General features: G+C 33.3%; 1 long non-coding RNA gene across 2 annotated transcripts in view; it reads right to left on the bottom strand.

Moving 5' to 3' along the window:
* Window positions 1-19,859, bottom strand: part of LOC140639901 (uncharacterized) — a 232,511-nt gene that overhangs the window by 129,561 nt on the left and 83,091 nt on the right. For both annotated transcript variants that reach the window (XR_012036552.1, XR_012036551.1), the window contains exon 3: window positions 12,444-12,534. This is a non-coding gene — a long non-coding RNA (uncharacterized lncRNA). The remainder of the gene's footprint in view (window positions 1-12,443; window positions 12,535-19,859) is intronic.

The following is a 19,859-nucleotide window of genomic DNA, read 5'->3' as shown; positions in this document are numbered from 1 at the left end:
CATTATTAAAATTCTATACAACTAAATATTTATTAGTATAAATACATGCAATTTACAGGATGTATTGGAAGACCCTGGAGATTCTTCAATATCTCTACTCTTCATAATGTTTTTCTTCATAGGGGAATCACTGATCAAATTTTTATTAAATTGGATGTATTAAATCCCAGTAGAAAGTATTTACTCTTCCATTATTTTTTTAAAGATTTTATTTATTTATTTGAGAAAGAGAGAGTGAGAGCCCAAGAGAATACAAGCAGGGGGAGCGGAGTACAAGCAGGGGGAGAGGCAGAGGGAAAGAGAGAAGCAGAGTTCCCACTGAGCAGGGACCCTACCATGGGGCTTCATCCCAGGACCCTGGGATTATGACCTGAGCCAAAGGCAAATGCTTAACTGACTGAGCCACCACACGCCTCTGACTATTTCTTGATTCTGATGTTGATAGTTACTACAAAAAATTAGCTTGACTATTTAATATTATCTGCAATCCCCTGCATGCTTATCTCAAGGCTGTGCTATAAGAATTTGGCAAGAAATTGGGTTTTCAACAAAGAAGGACAATTTCGGAGCCTTGACAGAAAGTCCTGACCATGTATTCTTAACTGTACTACAATGAGTAGAATCTTGCTTATTGGGATTCCAGTGTAAACTGACATTATTACCATAAGTGGATCATAGTGAGATAGCAACACGAAATGAATCGGATTTCCCAGAATTCTTTTTAGTCCAAAAGTAGATGATATTGTGAAAGGATAGTGCTAAACCAAGATCTAACAGAACAAGAAATAATAAAAAGGACTGAATTCTAAGGTGAGAAAAACTAATGGTGGTTGTTTCAGGACAATGTCACCTAAAAAAATGTTTTTAATCTCTTGATAAGCATTAATGGAAGTACATTTTCTTCTAGATGTATCTCTAAGTCTCACTTCAGACATGTTTTTATTTTTAAGATGATTTGGCAATTTAAATACAATTATCATTATTTTGAAAAATTGACAAAGTAGTTGATTATAAAGTAGTCGAGTAATAATCTAAGAAAAGTGAACTTTTGAAAATGAAAAGAATCTTATACTCCTACATAATGAAAAAAAATGAAGCAATAATAAATGGTACAATACATCTTTCATTGAACTAATATATTTGAGTTTCTACTATATACAGGATAATTATAAGGCTATATTCAAGAATGCAGAGGGAAGTAAGGCATAAAATGTCCTTACCTTCATTGAACTTATATTCTAATAAAGGGAGACAGACACTGTTTAAGTCAAGAGACAAATAATCAAACATATCTGGATATAAAAAAGTTTTTATAAGGATGAGATTCCTGGATGGCTCAGCGGTTGAGCTCTGCTTTCGGCTCAGGGCCTGATCCTGGAGTTCAGGGATGGAGTCCCACATCGGGCTCCCTGAGAAGAGCCTGCTTCTCCCTCTGCTTGTGTCTCTGCCTCTTCCTCTGTGTCTCTCATGAATAAATAAATAAAATCTTTAAGAAAAAAAGAAGTATTTAGAAGGAAATACACAGGCAATGAGGTAAAAAGAACCTCGAACAACAGAGGAACTGATCAAGAAAAGCCTATTTGATGATCTGCAATCTCAGAATGAGAAAAATTCAGTATGCCAGGAAACAACAAATTAAATTTTAGACAAGTTGCAAGTCAACTCTTTAAAAGAAATAAAATAGGGATCCCTGGGTGGCGCAGCGGTTTGGCGCCTGCCTTTGGCCCAGGGCACGATCCTGGAGACCTGGGATCGAATCCCACGTCAGGCTCCCGGTGCATGGAGCCTGCTTCTCCCTCTGCCTGTGTCTCTACCTCTCTCTCTCTCTCTCTCTCTGTGACTATCATAAATAAAAATTAAAAAAAAAGAAATAAAATATAAAAAACTAGAAAAGTATATATGAATGTTTATTAACATTCATATTCCAAGCATTAAAAGCGAAGTAAAATATGCATGAATGAAAAATTTGATAAATTTGACCAAAGTAAAGCAATAAACTGAAGAAAATATTATAAAATCTTAAACACACATGTGCACACACACACATAACCATTTAAAGAACTTGGAAAACCATTAAAAGCAGACAGAAATTAGAAAAGTACCAACACTTGAAAAAAAGGAATGAAGCAGGGGATCCCTGGGTGACTCAGCAGTTTGGTGCCTGCCTTTGGCCCAGGGAGCGATTCTGGAGTCCTGGGAGGGAGTCCCCACGTCTGGCTCCCTGCATGGAGCCTGCATCTTCCTCTGCCTGTGTCTCTGCCTCTCTCTCTCTCTCTATGTCTATCATGAATAAATAAATTTTTTAAAAAAAGGAATGAAGCAGTTGACATTTGCAAGTCTCTGTTTTTTTGCCTACACACACTCCCCAATTGAACATGATTAAAAATGGCATAAACCTAGTATTAATGGCTCTATTTGTTGATCACTTACTGATCTGCTTCGAAATTCCTAGAGAATTTACAAAAAAGCTATTAAACTAATAAATGAGTTTAATATCCAGCTCACTGAATACATAAAATATACAAAAACCAGTTTTGGTTCTATACATTAGCAAAGAATAATTAGAAATTTAAAGTTAAAAATCCATGCTTTTTACAAAAATATCCAAAAATATTCAGTACTTAGGGATATATTTAACAAAATATGCAGAAGATATGTTCCAATGCAAACTACAAAACATTTTAAAAATAAGTATCAGGAAACCTTAAAACAAATACATTATACTTAGGAATGAGGAGAATAAATACTGATAAAAGTTTTATTTTACCAAAATTTATCTACAGATAATGTGATGGTTAATTTTGTGTGTCAACTTGACTGGGCCATAAAGTACCCAGATATTTGCTAATATTCTTCTGGGTGTGTCTGTGAGAGTATTTTTGAATGATACTAACTTCTGAATTGGTAGACTGTATAAAACAGATTACCTTCCCCAGTGTGGGTAGGCCTCATTTAAGCCTTTGAAAGCCTAAATAGAATAAAAGGCTCAGCAAGACAGAAACTTGCTCTCTTTGTCTGTTGGTCCGCAGTGGGGTACTGCTCTTCTCCTGCATTTTGACTTGGACGGCAACTAACATCATCAGCTCTCCTGAATATATGGCTTTCCTACTGCAGGTCTTGGGACTTCTCAGACTCCATAATCATCTAAGCTAATTCTATATATGCTTATATCTATATCAATATTTATATCCTACTGGTTCTATTTCTCTGGAGAACCCTGACTGTTGTATTGTACAATACAATACAACCCAAATGAAAATCTCAAGTTTATTTTAGAAATTGAGAAATATATTCTAAAACTTACAGGAAATACAAAGATCTAGAATAAAATAATTTTGGAAGGTGAACAAATTGGGAGTCTAATATATCTTATACTAATTAAAAAACTGATCAGTTCTACTTCATAAATATTAAGTCTTTCTGGTCTTCTAAAGTTAGTACAAAAAAATGAAAAAGTTGGGCAGCCTGGGTAGTTCAGGGGTTTAGTGTCGCCTTCTGCCGGGGCGTAATCCTGGAGACCCGGGATCGAGTTCCTGCTGGGCTCCCTGCGTGGAGCCTGCTTCTCCCTCAGCCTGTGTCTCTGCCTCTCTCTCTCTTTCTCTCTGTGTCTCTCATGAATAAATAAATAAAATCTTTTAAAAAAATGAAAAGCAAGTGACAGACTGGGAAGAAACATTTGCCAAATATGTGTATTGTATATGATATACTACCAGATATATATGATAGGTATATCTATAGATATAGATATTTAAGATGTAGATCTTAATCTTAATACATATAGATCTATACATATGATATATACCTATACATGTTGATAGAAGACTCATATCTGGAATCTATAAGGATTAAAAGTCAATTTTAAGATGACAATATTTTTTAATTGTCAAAAATTTGAACAGATACTTTTAATATGAAGATACATGGAAAGCCAACAAGTACATGCAAAGATGCTCACTAGCTTTCAAAGAAATAATTTAAACTACAAGATACTATTAATATGTATACATAAGAATGACTAAAATAGATTGACAATACCATGTATTGGTTATGATACAAGGTAACTAGAAATCTCATCTGGTCATTTGCAATGTGAAATGCTAACATTATTTTGAAAAAGTGTTTAGCAATTTCTAAAACAATAAAGTTTACACTGTCTTTATTCCTCAAAATGAAAACATATGTCTACACAAAGGCCTTTATATAAATGAGTATAGCAGCCTATTTTTGGTAATACCTTAAGCATTAAAAATAACCCAGTGTTGATTAGCAAGCAAATAGATAAAATTGGGGTATATCCATAAAAAGAAAGGCTACTTAAAAAAAAAAAAAAAAAAAAGGAAGGCTACTCAGCAATAAAAAGGAAAAAAAACAAACTACCATAGCAGTTTTCTATTGTTGCTGTAACAAATGACCACAAACTTAAAACAACACAAATTTATTTTCTTATAGTTCTGTAGTTCAGGATCTGGGTTGGCTTGGATGGTTTCTCTACTCTAGGTGTAACAAGGCTGAAATCAAGAGGTTGATTGGGCTCTTATTAAGAAGCTTTATGAAGATCTGCCTCATTGGCAAGATCCAGTTCCTTGCTATTAAAAGACTTGGGTACCCATTTTCATCCTAGTTGTTAAGGGTTGAATTGTTCCCTTCCTCATAAAAGATGCTTTGATGTCCTAATATGCAATTCCTGAAAATGTGAACTTATTTGGAAATAGGGTCTTAACAAAATAGCCAAATTAAAAATAGATCTTTAAGATGGACCATAATGCATTTTGACTGGTATCCTTATAAAAAGGGAATATTTGGACACAGAGACAGACATGAACAGAGGAAAGATGACACACAGGGAGAAGATAGCCACCTGTCTGGAATGACACTTAGAAGTCAAAGAACAGGGGCAGCCTGGATGGCTCAGGGGTTTAGTGCCACCTTCAGCCCAGGAGTGATCCTGGAGACCAGGGATCGAGTCCCACATAGGGCTTCCTGCATGGAGCCTGCCTCTCCCTCTGCCTGTATCTCTGCCTCTCTCTGTCTCTCATGAGTAAATAAATAAAAAATCTTTAAAAAAAAAAAAAAAAAAAAAAAAGAAGTCCAGGAACACCAAGAATTGCTGGCAAATACCAGAAGCTGTAAGAAGCACAGTATTCTCCCCTTCAGTCACCAGAAAGAGCAATGCCCTGCAAACACCTTGATTTTGGACTTTTAGCATACAGATCTTTTTCAACTTTCAGGAAAATCTTTAAATGAAAGTTATGAAATTGTTATATATTATGGTATACACGTGTCTTCTAAGCCTATTGCTCTTTTTGGTTGTTCTGATAATTGAAAATCAAGATAACTGATCTCACTGAATTTGTCCGAATCAAGATATTATTTTAATTTCAATCTGCCATTCCTAGACATACACCTTAGAGATATTAATGGATACGTATAATCATATCAATCCAAAAGCTTACTTTCTGGTTCATTGGAAGAATATTTAATACTTAATTTTCTTCCTTCAAACTGTATAATGTGGCAATACAAATCCAATGAGTGCAATTTTCTGTTAAATTTTTTTCTTTTAAGAACTTGAACGTAATGGGTTATAACATAAGGCAGTTTTAGCTAAATTGATAAAAGGATGATTTTACTGGTTTTTCACTAGTTTTCTAGTTATGCTTTTCTAAATCAACCTACATGTTCCTTTTACTTTACTAGAAGCTCCAATATAGTTTCTTATTCATATAATTTAATTCTCCCAAATTTCTCCAACTCAAATACAATATACTATTTAAAATAAATTGTGGAGACTTAAGGAGTTATGAAATATTATTTTTAATCACACCTTGTTTAAACAGATTGATAAAAATAGCTAATATCCAGTAAATTCTAGTTGGGTTAGCAGTTGAAACAGATCATTTAGGAAAAAAGGACTTTTGGCCTCAGTTTATATAATTATAAAAAGCAGTTAATTTTTCATTTTCTGTGTCTGAAATATGAAGTGAATGTACAATTTCTTCAGGCAGGAAAGAAAGCACTCAAGGAAAAGATTTTTCCTGAAAATACATAAGCCAAAATGTATTTTCATTCTGAATGATCATATTTGGTTACCTACACAGACCCAGTTTACCGACTTGTCAATATTTCAATTTCATTTTTCACTGTGAAGATTTGACTATTCAATTTATACTGCTAGATCTTCCATATATCGAGTGCTTACCCTATGCCATACGCTATTCAAAAAGCCTTACATACAATGCCGATTTAGTCTGCATTAAATCCATTCAAGATGCATATTATTTTTCCCATTTCACGCTTAGACTAAGGCTCAGAGATATTAGACAGCTTGTCCAGGTTGCACCATAAGAAAGGGAGAGAGCTGGGGTGCAAATAGAGGTCCTCTGACCCCAAAGCACTTAACATTATATCACATTGCCACCTAAAATTTCAGAAAATTTCAAATGCCTTGAATTTATTTTATTTATAATTGCTCTCAATTAATGTGTTTAACAATTCATAAAGTAGAAAGAATTTTTTTAGACACCATTGGAACATTCATGTTGTATCACTCCAAATGTGTTTCTGACCTACTTTGAGATTGAAGTCAAAAGATATTTTGATTTATTATTTATTCACATAGGGTGATATTTTTCAAATATTCTTAATTTTTCTTTAATAACCAGTTATTATGAGTTTGCAATTATTTTATGTTTAATTCAATATTTGCTAAACATCTAAAAGATTCATGCCTAAGCATCAGACCTGCTTTCTATACTATTTGAGTTTCTATGAAATTTGCTATACTATTAGCCCTGTATTTGCCTACACATTATGTCAGAATGAACCAATAGAAGTTCTTATTTTTTTACCTTTCACATCCATCTCTTATGGTGAGTGAACTGAAAGCTGAGTTGATGGTTCATAAAATCCCCCAAAGTAAATTCATTTCAGGTTGCTCTCCCATTCCATTTTTGCACATGACATGTTTTACAGGGGCCATCAAAGTCATGTTTTCATTTGGTGTGAATTAAAAACAGATAAAATATGAAATCCAGCAGTATAAAAATCTAAATAACTTGTTGATGGGCCATTTAATGAAGCTATTTATAAATCACATATTTCACTCAGAGCAATCATATGCCACATTTTGAGATTTGCTTGTTTGTAGATGAAGGAAAGTCTGAAAAAAATACTCTATTAACCTTTGGGTAAGAAGCAGTGTGATAAAAAGAAAAAAAAAAAAAGAAGCAGTGTGATATATGAAAAAGTATGGACTTTAGATTGGTTAGGGTTTCAATACCATCTTGAATAGTTAACCTCCCCAACTGTCAATCCTTTTAGCTATAAAAACATAATGACTTGATTTTACAAGGTTGTTGTGAGGCCTTAGGAAGATAACATATGTAAAGTACATAGCCAGTAACTGGTATATAGTAGAAACGGACTCTGAAAAGAGCTCTAGCAATCATGAATTTACAGAATCTAAAAATGCAAATAATCATAAAAATCCTTTACATTTTTTCAAATAAATTTTACATATATTGTCATCACAACAATAAAATGATGAAAAGAGCACTTTCACATTTTCAAAAATAATAATGAGGAATAGAAAGTTTACCTAAACTGAGAGCTTGATTAATGACACAACAGTTATTAAAAATGTAGTCTTTTTAGAACATTTCAAAACCCAGAAAGAAACCTCATGCTCATCATCAGTCACTCTTCCTTTCTCTCCAATCCTTCCCCCATCTCTAAGCAAATGTTTTGTTTTAAGATTTATTTCTTTAGGGATGCCTGGGTGGCTCAGTGGTTGAACATCTGCTCAGGGCGTGATCCTGGAGTTCTGGGATTGAGTCCCACATCGGGCTCCCTGCATGGGGCCGGCTTCTCCCTCTGCCTATGTCTATGCCTCTCTTTCTCTGTGTCTCTCATGAATAAATAAATAAAATCTTAAAAAAAAAAGATTTATTTCTTTATTTGAAAGAGAAAGAGAGAGAAAGTGCATGGAGGGGCAGAGAGAGAGGGAGAAGAGGAGAAATGTTTATCCACTTTCTGTCTCTAGAGCTGCTTTTTACTAGCCTTTCACATAAATGCAGTCATTTTTTTTTTTAATGTGTGACTGGCTTTTTTCACTTAGAATAATGATTTCATGTTGTAGCATTTATCAGTATTCCATTCTTTTTTTTTTTTAAGATTTTTTATTTATTTATTCATGAGCGACACACAGAGAGAGAGGCAGAAACACAGGCAGAGGGAGAAGCAGGTTCCATGCAGGGAGCCTGACGTGGGACACGATCCGGGGTCTCCAGGATCACACCCTGGGCTGAAGGCAGGTGCTAAACTCCTGAGCCACCCAGGGATCCTCTTCCATTCCTTTTTTGACAAATAATAGTCTATTCTATGAATATGCCATATTTTGTCTATCCATTCATTAATGAAGATTTGGGTTGTTTCCATTTTTTGGCAATTATGAACACTACTATATATAATAAAGATTATAACTCAATTCTTGATGTTTGATTGCTGACAACTTTTAGGATTTACCTTTCCCTTTACCGCTTCTGTTCCACATTTGCAAAAGCTGATAAGAAATCACAGATGTTCATTCCTTTGGCACCAATGGGACGATTAAACCATTGACAGAAATCCTCATCTCAAATCTGCCCCGTAATCACTGTGAAAACCATCAGCCAGTCACCTTTCCCTGCTCTTTCAAGTCATTTTAAACCTATTGGGAGCCACTCTTTTCTCCCCTGAAAGCTCATGTTAGTAGTAAACCCTTACTCTTTTGGTGGTTGTGTGTGTGGCATCATTAGTCTCAAATTTGAACCTAATTTTGGGTGTGGGTCTATCTGCTTCTGCAGGATAGTTACAAAACATACTGTCCTGAGCATTTTTGTACAAGGGCTTTGTCGGGTTTTTTTTAAGTTTTATTTATTTATTATTTATTATTTATTTATTTATTTATTATTTATTTATTATTTATTTATTGAGAGAGAGAGCGCGCGCACACACACAAGCTTCAGGGAGGGGTGGGGGAGAGAAAGAAGCATACTCCTCGCTGAGCACAGAGCCCAACTTGGGGCTCTATCCCAGGACCCTGAGATCATGATCTGAGCCAAAGGCAGACATTTAACTGACTGAGCCACCCAGGTGCTCCTCTACATGCAAGTTTTTATGTGGGGATAGGTTTTCAATTATCTGGAATATATACTTCAGAGTAGAATTGTTGGGTTATATAATGACTGCATGCGTTTTTTTGTTTGTTTGTTTGTTTGTTTGTTTGTTTTACTGTGTGTATTTTTTAGGACCTGGCAAAAGGCTTTCCAAAGTGCTGCACTGTTTTTTGCTTTATTTTGTTTTGTTTTGGCATTCCTACCAGCAATGTATAAGAGTTCCAATTATTCTGTATCCCTGACAATACATTGTCTTTTTCACTATAGCTGTCCTAGTGTGTGTAACATGGTATCTCATTGTGGTTTGGATTTGTATTTCCTTCATGCCTAATGTTGCTAGCATCTTTTCATGAGTTTATTAAGAATTTGTACACTTTCTTTCAGCATATGTCTATTCCAATCCTTTGCCCATTTTTAAACTGAAGTGTATTTCTGTTGTTGAGTTGTAAGACTTTTTTTTATATATTCTGGATACAAATCCCTTATCAGATATTAATTTGCAAATATTTTTCCCATCTTGCAGATTTTCTTTTCACTTTCTTGATGGCATCTTTTGAAGCACTAAAATCCCATTCAAAAACTTCTACATTCAGCTCATTGATTCTAATTATGTTATATGGCCATCTCACCTGCAAGAGGGGATAGGCAATATTTTCTACCATGGCAAAATTGGCACTCCCAACAAAATAGTGGCTTCATAAGTAAGACGAAGTTCCCTTCATCAGTGGATATTGGGGTGGTAATCAACAGACTGTGCCATTTAGGGTAAAGGGATGAGTCAATAAATAATAAAATAAATCACTATCACAGTTCCTCAGAATGTATCTTTCCTCTTAGAAGTCTGTTTTGGTGTCTCTCTGCCTGATGCCAAGACTCATTCACTGCCATAACTACTAGCTGACAGATGATCCTTTCTAGTCAAGCAGATTCATATATATTGTCTACCTTGGATTTGACTGCTTCTGCCTTTCCTAATTTATATATATATATATATATATATATATAAATTGCCCAACTGACCAATGTTTACCCATAGATAGGGACATCTCCATGCCCCTATTCAACAGGAAGAATTTACAGAAAATAAGACCTTCCACTCTCAGGAAACTTAAAGATTTATGGGTCAAAACTGTTCAGAGGGGAGAATGATAAGGAGAACAAAGGCAAGAAAAATGGAGATAAAATTAAATTTCCTTACAACTTTCAGCCCATTGATAAGTACCTGAGACATGCCAAGTGTGACATTCCTCAAGAAATTCATGGCTGCCTTAATGTTGATATCTTCTAGAGACTAAAAGCAACCTTAACTTGATAATAGTCTAGGATGCCATAAGTCTTCTTTAACATATGAAAATCCCTTTAGAGACTTCCTTTATCTCTACCCCCTTCTCAACTTAAAAGTACATAATCAATAGCTCTTCATAATCATAGTGCAGTTCTTTCTGCTCACTGGTCCTGTCCCCAGTCTATAATAAAAGAACCTTTCCGCACTGTAAAAAATATATAAATAAATAAAATTTAAAAATCTGATCAAATCTAGAGCATCCCTTGTTCTTCATTACAAAATCCTACCAACCTGTGTAATTAACATCTTTCACTCTCCAACCATAAGATTAAAAAAAAAAAAGGACTTATCAGAATCAATGATTGACAACCTCTGCATTCTACCAAGCTTTCTTGAGCCCTGTATCATTGCTATTAATTTCCCACTATAACCCAAGGGAAATCTTTGTAATATTTTATTTATTTATTTTTAACAAATGTTAAAAAATTGTTATCAGTTGTCCCTATAGTAATCACCTTTAGATGGAAAATTAGAAATATATAAAGTGTAAATGAGAAAAAAGTACAAACACTGATATGCTTCATTTAGGTTATTTAGTTAGTTTTAAGATTTATTTATTTTAGAGAGAGAATGCATGCACATGTGAGTGGAACTGGGGGAGGGAAAGAGGGTGGAGACAGCAGAGAAAGATAACCTCAAGTAGAATCCCTACTGAGTGCGGAACCCAACACAGAGCTGAGATAATGACCTGAGCCAAAATCAAGAGAAGGTCTCTCAAACAACTGAGCCACCCAGGCATCTCTAATATCCCTCATTAAATCATGGATATTGCTGCATGTCTTGTTCAGTGAAATTATACTTTCCACTGAATATTGTGGTATATTATAAATTTCCAAATTCATTGTTTAGTATTGACTGCTTAATGGGAAAGACAGAACTATGACCAAATTCAGAATGTTAGTCATTTACTATGTATCCATTCATTTGTTCAAAATGTGTGTGTGTGTATATATATATATATATATATATATATATATACACACACACACACATATATACACACACACACACACTATTTACAAGACCTTAACCCTCATTGAATTTGCAGGTTAGAAGTAAATCAGTGATCACAAGATTCATTACTGCTGTTTATAGATGAGGACATTGAGGTTCAAAAAGGATAAGCCCCGGAATAGAGGCATTAAATATTGATCTTATCTTTTTTCCTTATTAATATCTTGTTGACTTTTAGATTTAGTTTTGTTATAGTGTCTTACTGCAGAAGTTTGAAGTATCAATTTTTTTAATTAATTAATTAATTAATTAATTATTATTATTTATTTATTTAAAGATTTTATCCATTTATTCATGAGAGACGTGCGCGCGCACACACACACACACACACACACACAGAGGCCGAGACACAGGCAGAGGGAGAAGCAGGCTCCATGCAGGGAGCCTGATGTGGGACTCGATCCTGGGTCTCCAGGATCAGGCCCTGGGCTGAAGGCGGCTCTAAACTGCTGAGCCACCTTGGCTGCCCGAAGTATCAATATTTAAACACAAATTTAATTCAGAATTGTCTATATGGACCCAATTCAAAATACTATTTAATGGGTTCCTAAATCTTTGGGTAAATCCAGAATTTTTACATGATGATTTTTTAGGTATCTATATTTATTTTTTCACAGCTGAATACAGGGACTATATGCAGTCAGTATCAATTGCATTGATGCTGTGGAAATGAAGCCAGTAACATGACTATGTGACAAAGTCATATTAACTCTTTACATTTGGTAAGACACAATGACTGGATATGTCTTAGGAACTATGTAATAGGTTAATATGCAGATATCTTTTTAATTAAATTATAAAATTTAATAATTTTTTATGTTTTGTATAAATGAATATTTGGCATAAATCATGAGTATTTTCTAAAATGCACTTGATAATTTCTAAATCATTTATAATTTTCCTGATATTACTATATAAGGTAAACATACCCAGAAATCTTATGTTTTTTTGCAGGAAAATATTTTGATGTCTTCAAAACTGCCACCACCTTCCTGGATTTCTTCTAGTCATCTCTGCACTCTCAATATGGAGAAAATGGGAGAACAGGAGAAATAAGAGAAAGGGGAAAGTAAAGGAGGATCAGTGCTATAATCTTGCATGATTTTTTTTATCTTGGAGACATCCCATATACTCAGAAACAACTATGACTGTTCTTTTATGAGCAAATTTCAGATTATTGAAACATGACTTATCACCTTGGCTGCTGAACTAAAGGGGCAGAGATCACTAAGGTCATGTTTCCAGGACCAATACAGAAATTTTTATATAATCAGATAGAACCTTCTAGGTGATAGCCATAGAGAGTGCTGTTTCTTACTGTGAATTATGTCCTCTACCAGTTGTTCACTTTACTCTTTTTTATCACTTTATTTTTTATGCTACACAATGCCCAGGCCCCCATCAATGCAGTCCTAATACTCTGTAATGGGCATTTTTCATGGTCATGCAAAACCAATACAGTAACATAGTTTAACTACTCGTAAGCCAGGTATAAGCAGTAGGAGGAAATATCACTCATAGAGACTAATCCTGGAGCTGAGGTTGTAAACATTGCTATTACATTTCTCATGTTTGTGTCTATCATTTAAAAAGTGCTGGATTTGCAACAGATGGGCATGTTTCACTTTTGAATAAATATTTCTGCAGAATCTAATATTCCAATCCATTTAGCATATTCTATACTAACCTTCTTACCCATTAACATGTTCAAGGAAACCTTCTCATTTCCTGCCAGATTCATGGATTTATGCCATGGACCCTACAAATATGAGACTATATCAACATACAACATCTAGTATACACACTATATAGAGAGAAAAACTGCTAAATCTAAGCTGGACTTTAATTAATATAGTTAATATATTTATTATATTCAAGACAAGATAATGTATTGACATTAGGGATCAGCCTATGAAAGAGGTTAGAACTTAATCTATTTGAGAATGTAATGCAGGAACACATAAAAGGATTTTGGTACATCCTGTATAACATTTGATAATTTGGAAGAAAAAATCTGATATATATATATTTTTTAATTCTGAAATAACTTGTAAAACCAAGATGCAATATCAAAATCATATTCTAAAAAAGGATGTGAAAAGTGCCACATGGTAAACTACCAAGGTTTTTTTAAATTGGCAAAGTACTTGTGCACCATTATATAACTCCAAATCATGCTTTTGAAAATTCTGCTTTCTTTGAATTATGATAAATTCACAGTGCCTTATCTTCAAATGCAGACAACAAAATGCACAGTGATGAAAGTACCAAATGTTTACTTTTAATGGGATTCTAATCTTAGAACTGAAAATAAATGTGCTTTGTGTTAATACATAGCTTATAATATCTGTAATATATATTCTATATAGTATAGAATTGTAATCATTATTATACTTGTTTATAGTCACACTCAGCTTAAAGACACAAAGATTCAATCATCTGGACTGTTATTTGTGTTTGACACATACAGATTTCTCTGAAGTCTACTTTAAGTAGCCCAGCATCAGTTGGTTTTGGAATTATTTTTATGTTTGAATTCCCATTTGTCATGTATCAGCCAAATAATTTTGGACACATTATGTAACTTTTTAAGGATTAATGTCTTATCTGTAAAATAAGAATAATATATACCTACTTCACAATGATGTGAAGGATTATTTGAAAACACCAAGTGTAAAGAGTTAAGGAACTACCTGACCCAGAGTAAACAAGTGCTAGATTTTCTCTTCATCAATAGGCTGAGTGTTATATATGAAAGTAAAATAAGCAAATAAATCCTGACTATAAGACTATTATGATAACAAAGTGGACTACCAAAGATCTTATAAAATATCCTTCTGAGAATATCTTCCCAAAATAGATAAAATTGTTTTTCCAATAGGCTATGAACCTTACATCTCAACAGACTCAGTTGCCTCTTTATTGACCTTCAATCTCCTAATGCTCCAAATATGATTTAATAGCTAGAGGTATCTTGCTTAAGGAATAAAAGAGCTTCCATTCCCAGAGTAATGCAGAGCTATTGATTCAAATTAAAATTCATGGTGTAAGCTTCAAAATCCTTCACTATTGCTCAATCTTCATTATGTTTATCTCCTTAGCTTATAGTTCAAAATAATGGATCCTTTTATATTAATTACTTGTTCTTGGTTATCTCTTATCAGCATGACAAAACCAAGAAAACATAGATTTAGAATGAAAATACTTAATTTTAAGTCTTGGCTCCAGCATCATGCCTGAGCATCAGGTTACACACTCATTAAAAAAAGAAAAATAGTAATAATAATGACCCTGCTTATGTCACGGAAGAAAGTCAACATTCAATCATGCAATGGGCAAGTAAAAGACATTAAAAATACAACAATGAGAAACACTTTAAGACAAAGTTCAGATTTTAATGAGGAATTCCAGACAATCATGCTAGAGTGATGAGTGTCATGATCAGGGAAACTCATGCATTAGTTTTATTATAAACCTAATATAAGGGGTATCTGGGTGGCTCAGTTGATTGGGTGTCTGCCTTCCACTCAGGTCATGATCCTGGGGTCTGGGATTGAGCCCCAAGTTGGGCTCCCTGCTCAGCACAGAGTCTGCTTCTCCTCTGCCTCTCACCCTGCTCCTGATTTCTCTCAAAGAAATAAAAAAATCTTAAAAATAAAATGAACCTAATATCAGATATCTCTTCTACTGAAACAGGAGAACTGTACTCACTAAAATATTCTAATTCAAAACTCTGAAATTTACTACTAAATGTCAAAACTTACCAATATATCTATAATACTTTCCATAGAGTCTTTTCAACCCCTCTAATGTATGTGTGTGTGCATATAAACCTGTTTACTTATTTATCTGAAACTATAGCTGATTTTGATTACATGGGTCTTTCACTTGTTTTTATATATGTTTGCTTTGCTCCTATTATTAATGACCATATTTTCTTTTCTTTTGTGACTCCTCATTATTCTAATGTGTTTCAAGTAATTTTAGTGTTTTAAAAAATAAATTCCTCTTGTAATTTAGTAAATAAAGCAAATATCTTAGGTAGATATTCAATTATTCTTCATAGTCTTTCCAAATTTAAAAAAAAACAACTATTTTTCTGATGTCTTGGACACTCAATTTTCATGTGGACTTATAGTGACAATTCCAGATCATACTCAAGGGGGAAAAACTTGTTTTGGAATATTCAGATTTTTAAGAAGTTTTACTTGCATATATTTCACTATTACACAAGAATATGCATGCATTGTTGAAAAAAACAGTAAAAACTAAAGAGAAGTTAAAAAGGGATCACCTATAATTCTACCACACTACTTATATTTTGGAGTATATGTTTCATGATACTTAATACATATGAACAAACCAACTTTTAAAAGTGGTATATTATCCATAGTTTTATAATTACTTTAACTTATATGCACTTAACATCTCTTCATGACAATAACCATATATGTATATAATAATTTTAATTACTTCTGAGTATTCCATTGCAAAAACCAAATTTTACTTATCAATTAATTTAACAGGACATTTACATTATTTTTACATAAACGTATCATGATAAATACACCTGAATCTTTGTACAGCTGTCCTATTATTTCCCTTAGGATAAATTTCTAAAACCAGAATTTCTTATGTCAAAGGCAATATATCTTTTTAGCTTTCATTATACTTTGACAAAATCCTCCAAAGGATTTTGTGTGGAAGAGTGCTTCTTTCTATATTGAATTTTAATTTTAAAAGAGTTTTCTGTATATGAAATAACTTGCTTTACTCATGTCTTTTATTACTACTAGGGTTCATTTTTATACATATTTTAGTTGGCCATTGTTTCTTCTTATTATATAAAATGCCATTCTCATCTTTTGGTCATTTTTTTCAATTGAGCAGTTTTCCTTGTATTGCATAATAAAGAGATTTTTATGTGTTAATGTTGATAACCTTCACCCATGTATATGTTACAAATGTTCTCTCAAAGTGTATCCCCCTCTTAAGTTTACTTATTGTAGTTTTTGATATGTGGATGTTTTTAAATAGTACATAATATAATAGAAAAAACTATACGATAGGAAAGACCATGAAGGAGATTTTTAGATCGTTTTCTGCTTTCATCATTGTGTCATATTGAAATAACTCAAAGAGCATATAATATTTAAATTTTAAAATAACCATCAGTGGCATGCTATCAAATAGTTTATAGCTAAAGTATTTTACTTCAAGTTGCCAGTGAATTGTCTTATTTTTATCATGAACTCATTGTATGTGTAAACAGCAAAGTACAATGCTGGACAGGAGAATAATAAAAACAGATGGAAGACATTTTCAGTTGGATGACCTTTTAGTTCATGGGCTTGAATAAGGCTGAATCTAGTTATGCTAAATAACTAGTGGTACTTCTCAGCACCTGTTCAGTCTCCTAAATGCATTCAACCTTTGCTTTTGGGTTCTTGAGAATAACACGAGCTCGTGATGGGAGGCAGATGTGACTTGATGTTGATGTGGCTGTACAAGCTATTCTAGTGAATCCTCAAGGGTAAAAAATGTACAACCTTGAAAATGAACTATAAAGATGGAAAACATTTGTGTAAGGTCTTTTCTCATCATGGAAAAAATATTTTAAAATTTACAATGAAGAAAGTCAATACTATATTTATTTTTCAGTCTTTTAGCATGATAGGTGATGACAAAATCAAATTGATCTTATTCACAACCCTCAATAACATATACAAGATTAAAAGTATGTTAAACTTATTTATAGTAAACTAAAAACTTGCTTTATTTTTTTATTTTTTTAATTTTTTTTCATAGTTAAAGGGTACAAAGTTTTATTTATGCAAGATAAACAAGTTCTGGAGATGTACTATACAACATCATTCCTATAGCTAACAATGAAGTGTATGGTATATTTAAAATTTGCTGAGAGGATAGATATTATATCAAGTGCTCTTTCTTTATTTTTTAAAAGATTTTATTTATTTATTTTATTTTTTTAATTTATTTTTTATTGGTGTTCAATTTACCAACATACAGAATAACCTCCAGTGCCCGTCACCCATTCACTCCCACCCCCCACCCTCCTCCCCTTCTACCACCCCTAGTTCGTTTCCCAGAGTTAGCAGTCTTTACGTTCTGTCTCCCTTTCTGATATTTCCCACACATTTCTTCCCCCTTCCCTTATATTCCCTTTCACTATTATTTATATTCCCCAAATGAATGAGAACATATAATGTTTGTCCTTCTTCGACTGACTTACTTCACTCAGCATAATACCCTCCAGAAAAACTTGCTTTATTTACAGAAGAATGCAGTAGGTCAGATGCTAAGGTCAATATCCCTGGACTCAAATCTTGGTTCTAGCTATATATTGTAGCAGTTATTAGCTATATGAACTAGGTTTTCTTGGTTATGAAATGGGGTTTATAGTTAATAATAATCTCAATTAATGTTTGAAATACTTCATGCTAATCATTACCACAGTGTACATTAAAGTCCCCAATAACCATTACCAATTATCAGGATATTATAAATAAAAAACTAAATTATAAGTTTTATTGGCATAGATCCCTATGTATCCTTTAAGATCCATATCATAAGTCACTAGTTTTATGAAATCTTTCTTACCTAGAGCAGATCCAATTGCTTTTTCATTTGAATTTCTATTTTCTTATGATTAGTTAATATATTAAGATTAAATTGTTGGGTTAATATTCAGATAAGTCACTCGGCTTGGGTGAGACTCTTTAAATTGGATTGCTTGTGGAACAACAAGTATTCACAGTTCCATTAATTATTGAGTTTTTCTTTTATGATTGAAGTGGCTGGGCAAAACTGCACAGGGCAATAAAGGAGATTTATAGAGTCTGTGTATAAGATGAAAAGAGGGGTGAAAGGAGGTGAGAAACTGCGGGGAGAAGAACATACACCTGTAGGATTTTATTAAGTTTCTGGTATGTACTGTAATGTGAGTTCTCCAATAAATTTTTAATAACATATCTATTTCTTATTAAAGCCTTATAAAGTTTTATGGGTTTGCAAGAGGGGTATAACAAAATAGTGTATTCTGGATGATTCAGAGGGAGAAAAAAACTGCCAATAAGAGTTCTGCCACCTGCCCATTTCTGAGTTACAGCAGGTGGTATCATATTGAGAGCTGATGCCTGCCAGAGTCTAAATAGTTTCTGGGGATCATAAGAAAACTTTGTATGTGCTTTTAATCTTTCCAAACTATGAAATCTTGCCTTCCATTAACATTGTGAGCTGCTGACCTTGTAAATGCAGTCATATTGCCCCCTTTAAAAGGAAGAGAGATTCTGATAGTAATGATGTACCTAAATCTGATGGCACATAAAAATAGAAATATCCATGATCACATAGATATACAAGAACATATTAGCCTATTTATTATTTTTGTAAAGTTTTCCAAAAATTTAGGATTTTGACACGGCATTCTTAAAATTGATTTTAGAGCCAGGATATATCAAAATATTTATGTTAAAAATTATTAATTACACAATGATTTCCAACATTCCTTAATTAAATCATATATTTTCTTGGCCAGCTAAATATGATACCTATTTCAGCTGGAAATAATGAAGCTAAAGCAAAATTTAAAGCTCAGGAATGCCCAAACTGAGGAAAAAAGCATAATAGTATTAGAGTAAGAGAGAATTTGGAAAACAAATCTAACCACATTGCAATAAACGTATTACATATTTTGATATATTCTAGACACAGTTTTAAAAATTAAGTCTAAAAATAGCCATTGCAATTGTTTTATGATAAAAACCAACTGATGCCTATAATTAAAAACATTAGTACTTCTTGCACATTTAATTACATGTTGGCAGATTTGTCAATATACACACCCTCAATATGTGGATAAACTTGCTAGATTGTATTTCTTTTGCCCTTAGTTTCTATTTAAAGACCATGAAATCAGACCTGGATACTTTTAGCTACAACATGAAGAAAATTGAGAAATGATACTGAACTTGAGATGATCAAAACTACACAACTCTAAATGATGTCTCACATACAACTCAACCATTTTGATTGAACTCCATATTCACTAATGTGACCAACTGTACTATTTAGATCTATTGAGCTCAAGCTGATAAAAAATCATTGTCTCTGAAGAGCAAAATAATTCTGGAGTCAGACATTTCTTAAACTCCACGAGACATTCTAAGAAGAGGGAGACAACTATGAAGGGAGAGCATGAAAGTCATGCATAGACTTTTAATGTTTCTACGGTCTCTGCTGGAATAGTCTAAGAATGTCTATGTTTACATCCAACTGTGATGCTCTCTAATTTAAAGTTTTAAGGAGATTACATAATTGAATGA

Source organism: Canis lupus, chromosome 9, assembly GCF_048164855.1.
Source record: "Canis lupus baileyi chromosome 9, mCanLup2.hap1, whole genome shotgun sequence".
In the NCBI taxonomy this organism is placed as follows: Eukaryota; Metazoa; Chordata; class Mammalia; order Carnivora; family Canidae; genus Canis; species Canis lupus.
This window is presented reverse-complemented; position numbering and strand designations above follow the sequence as displayed.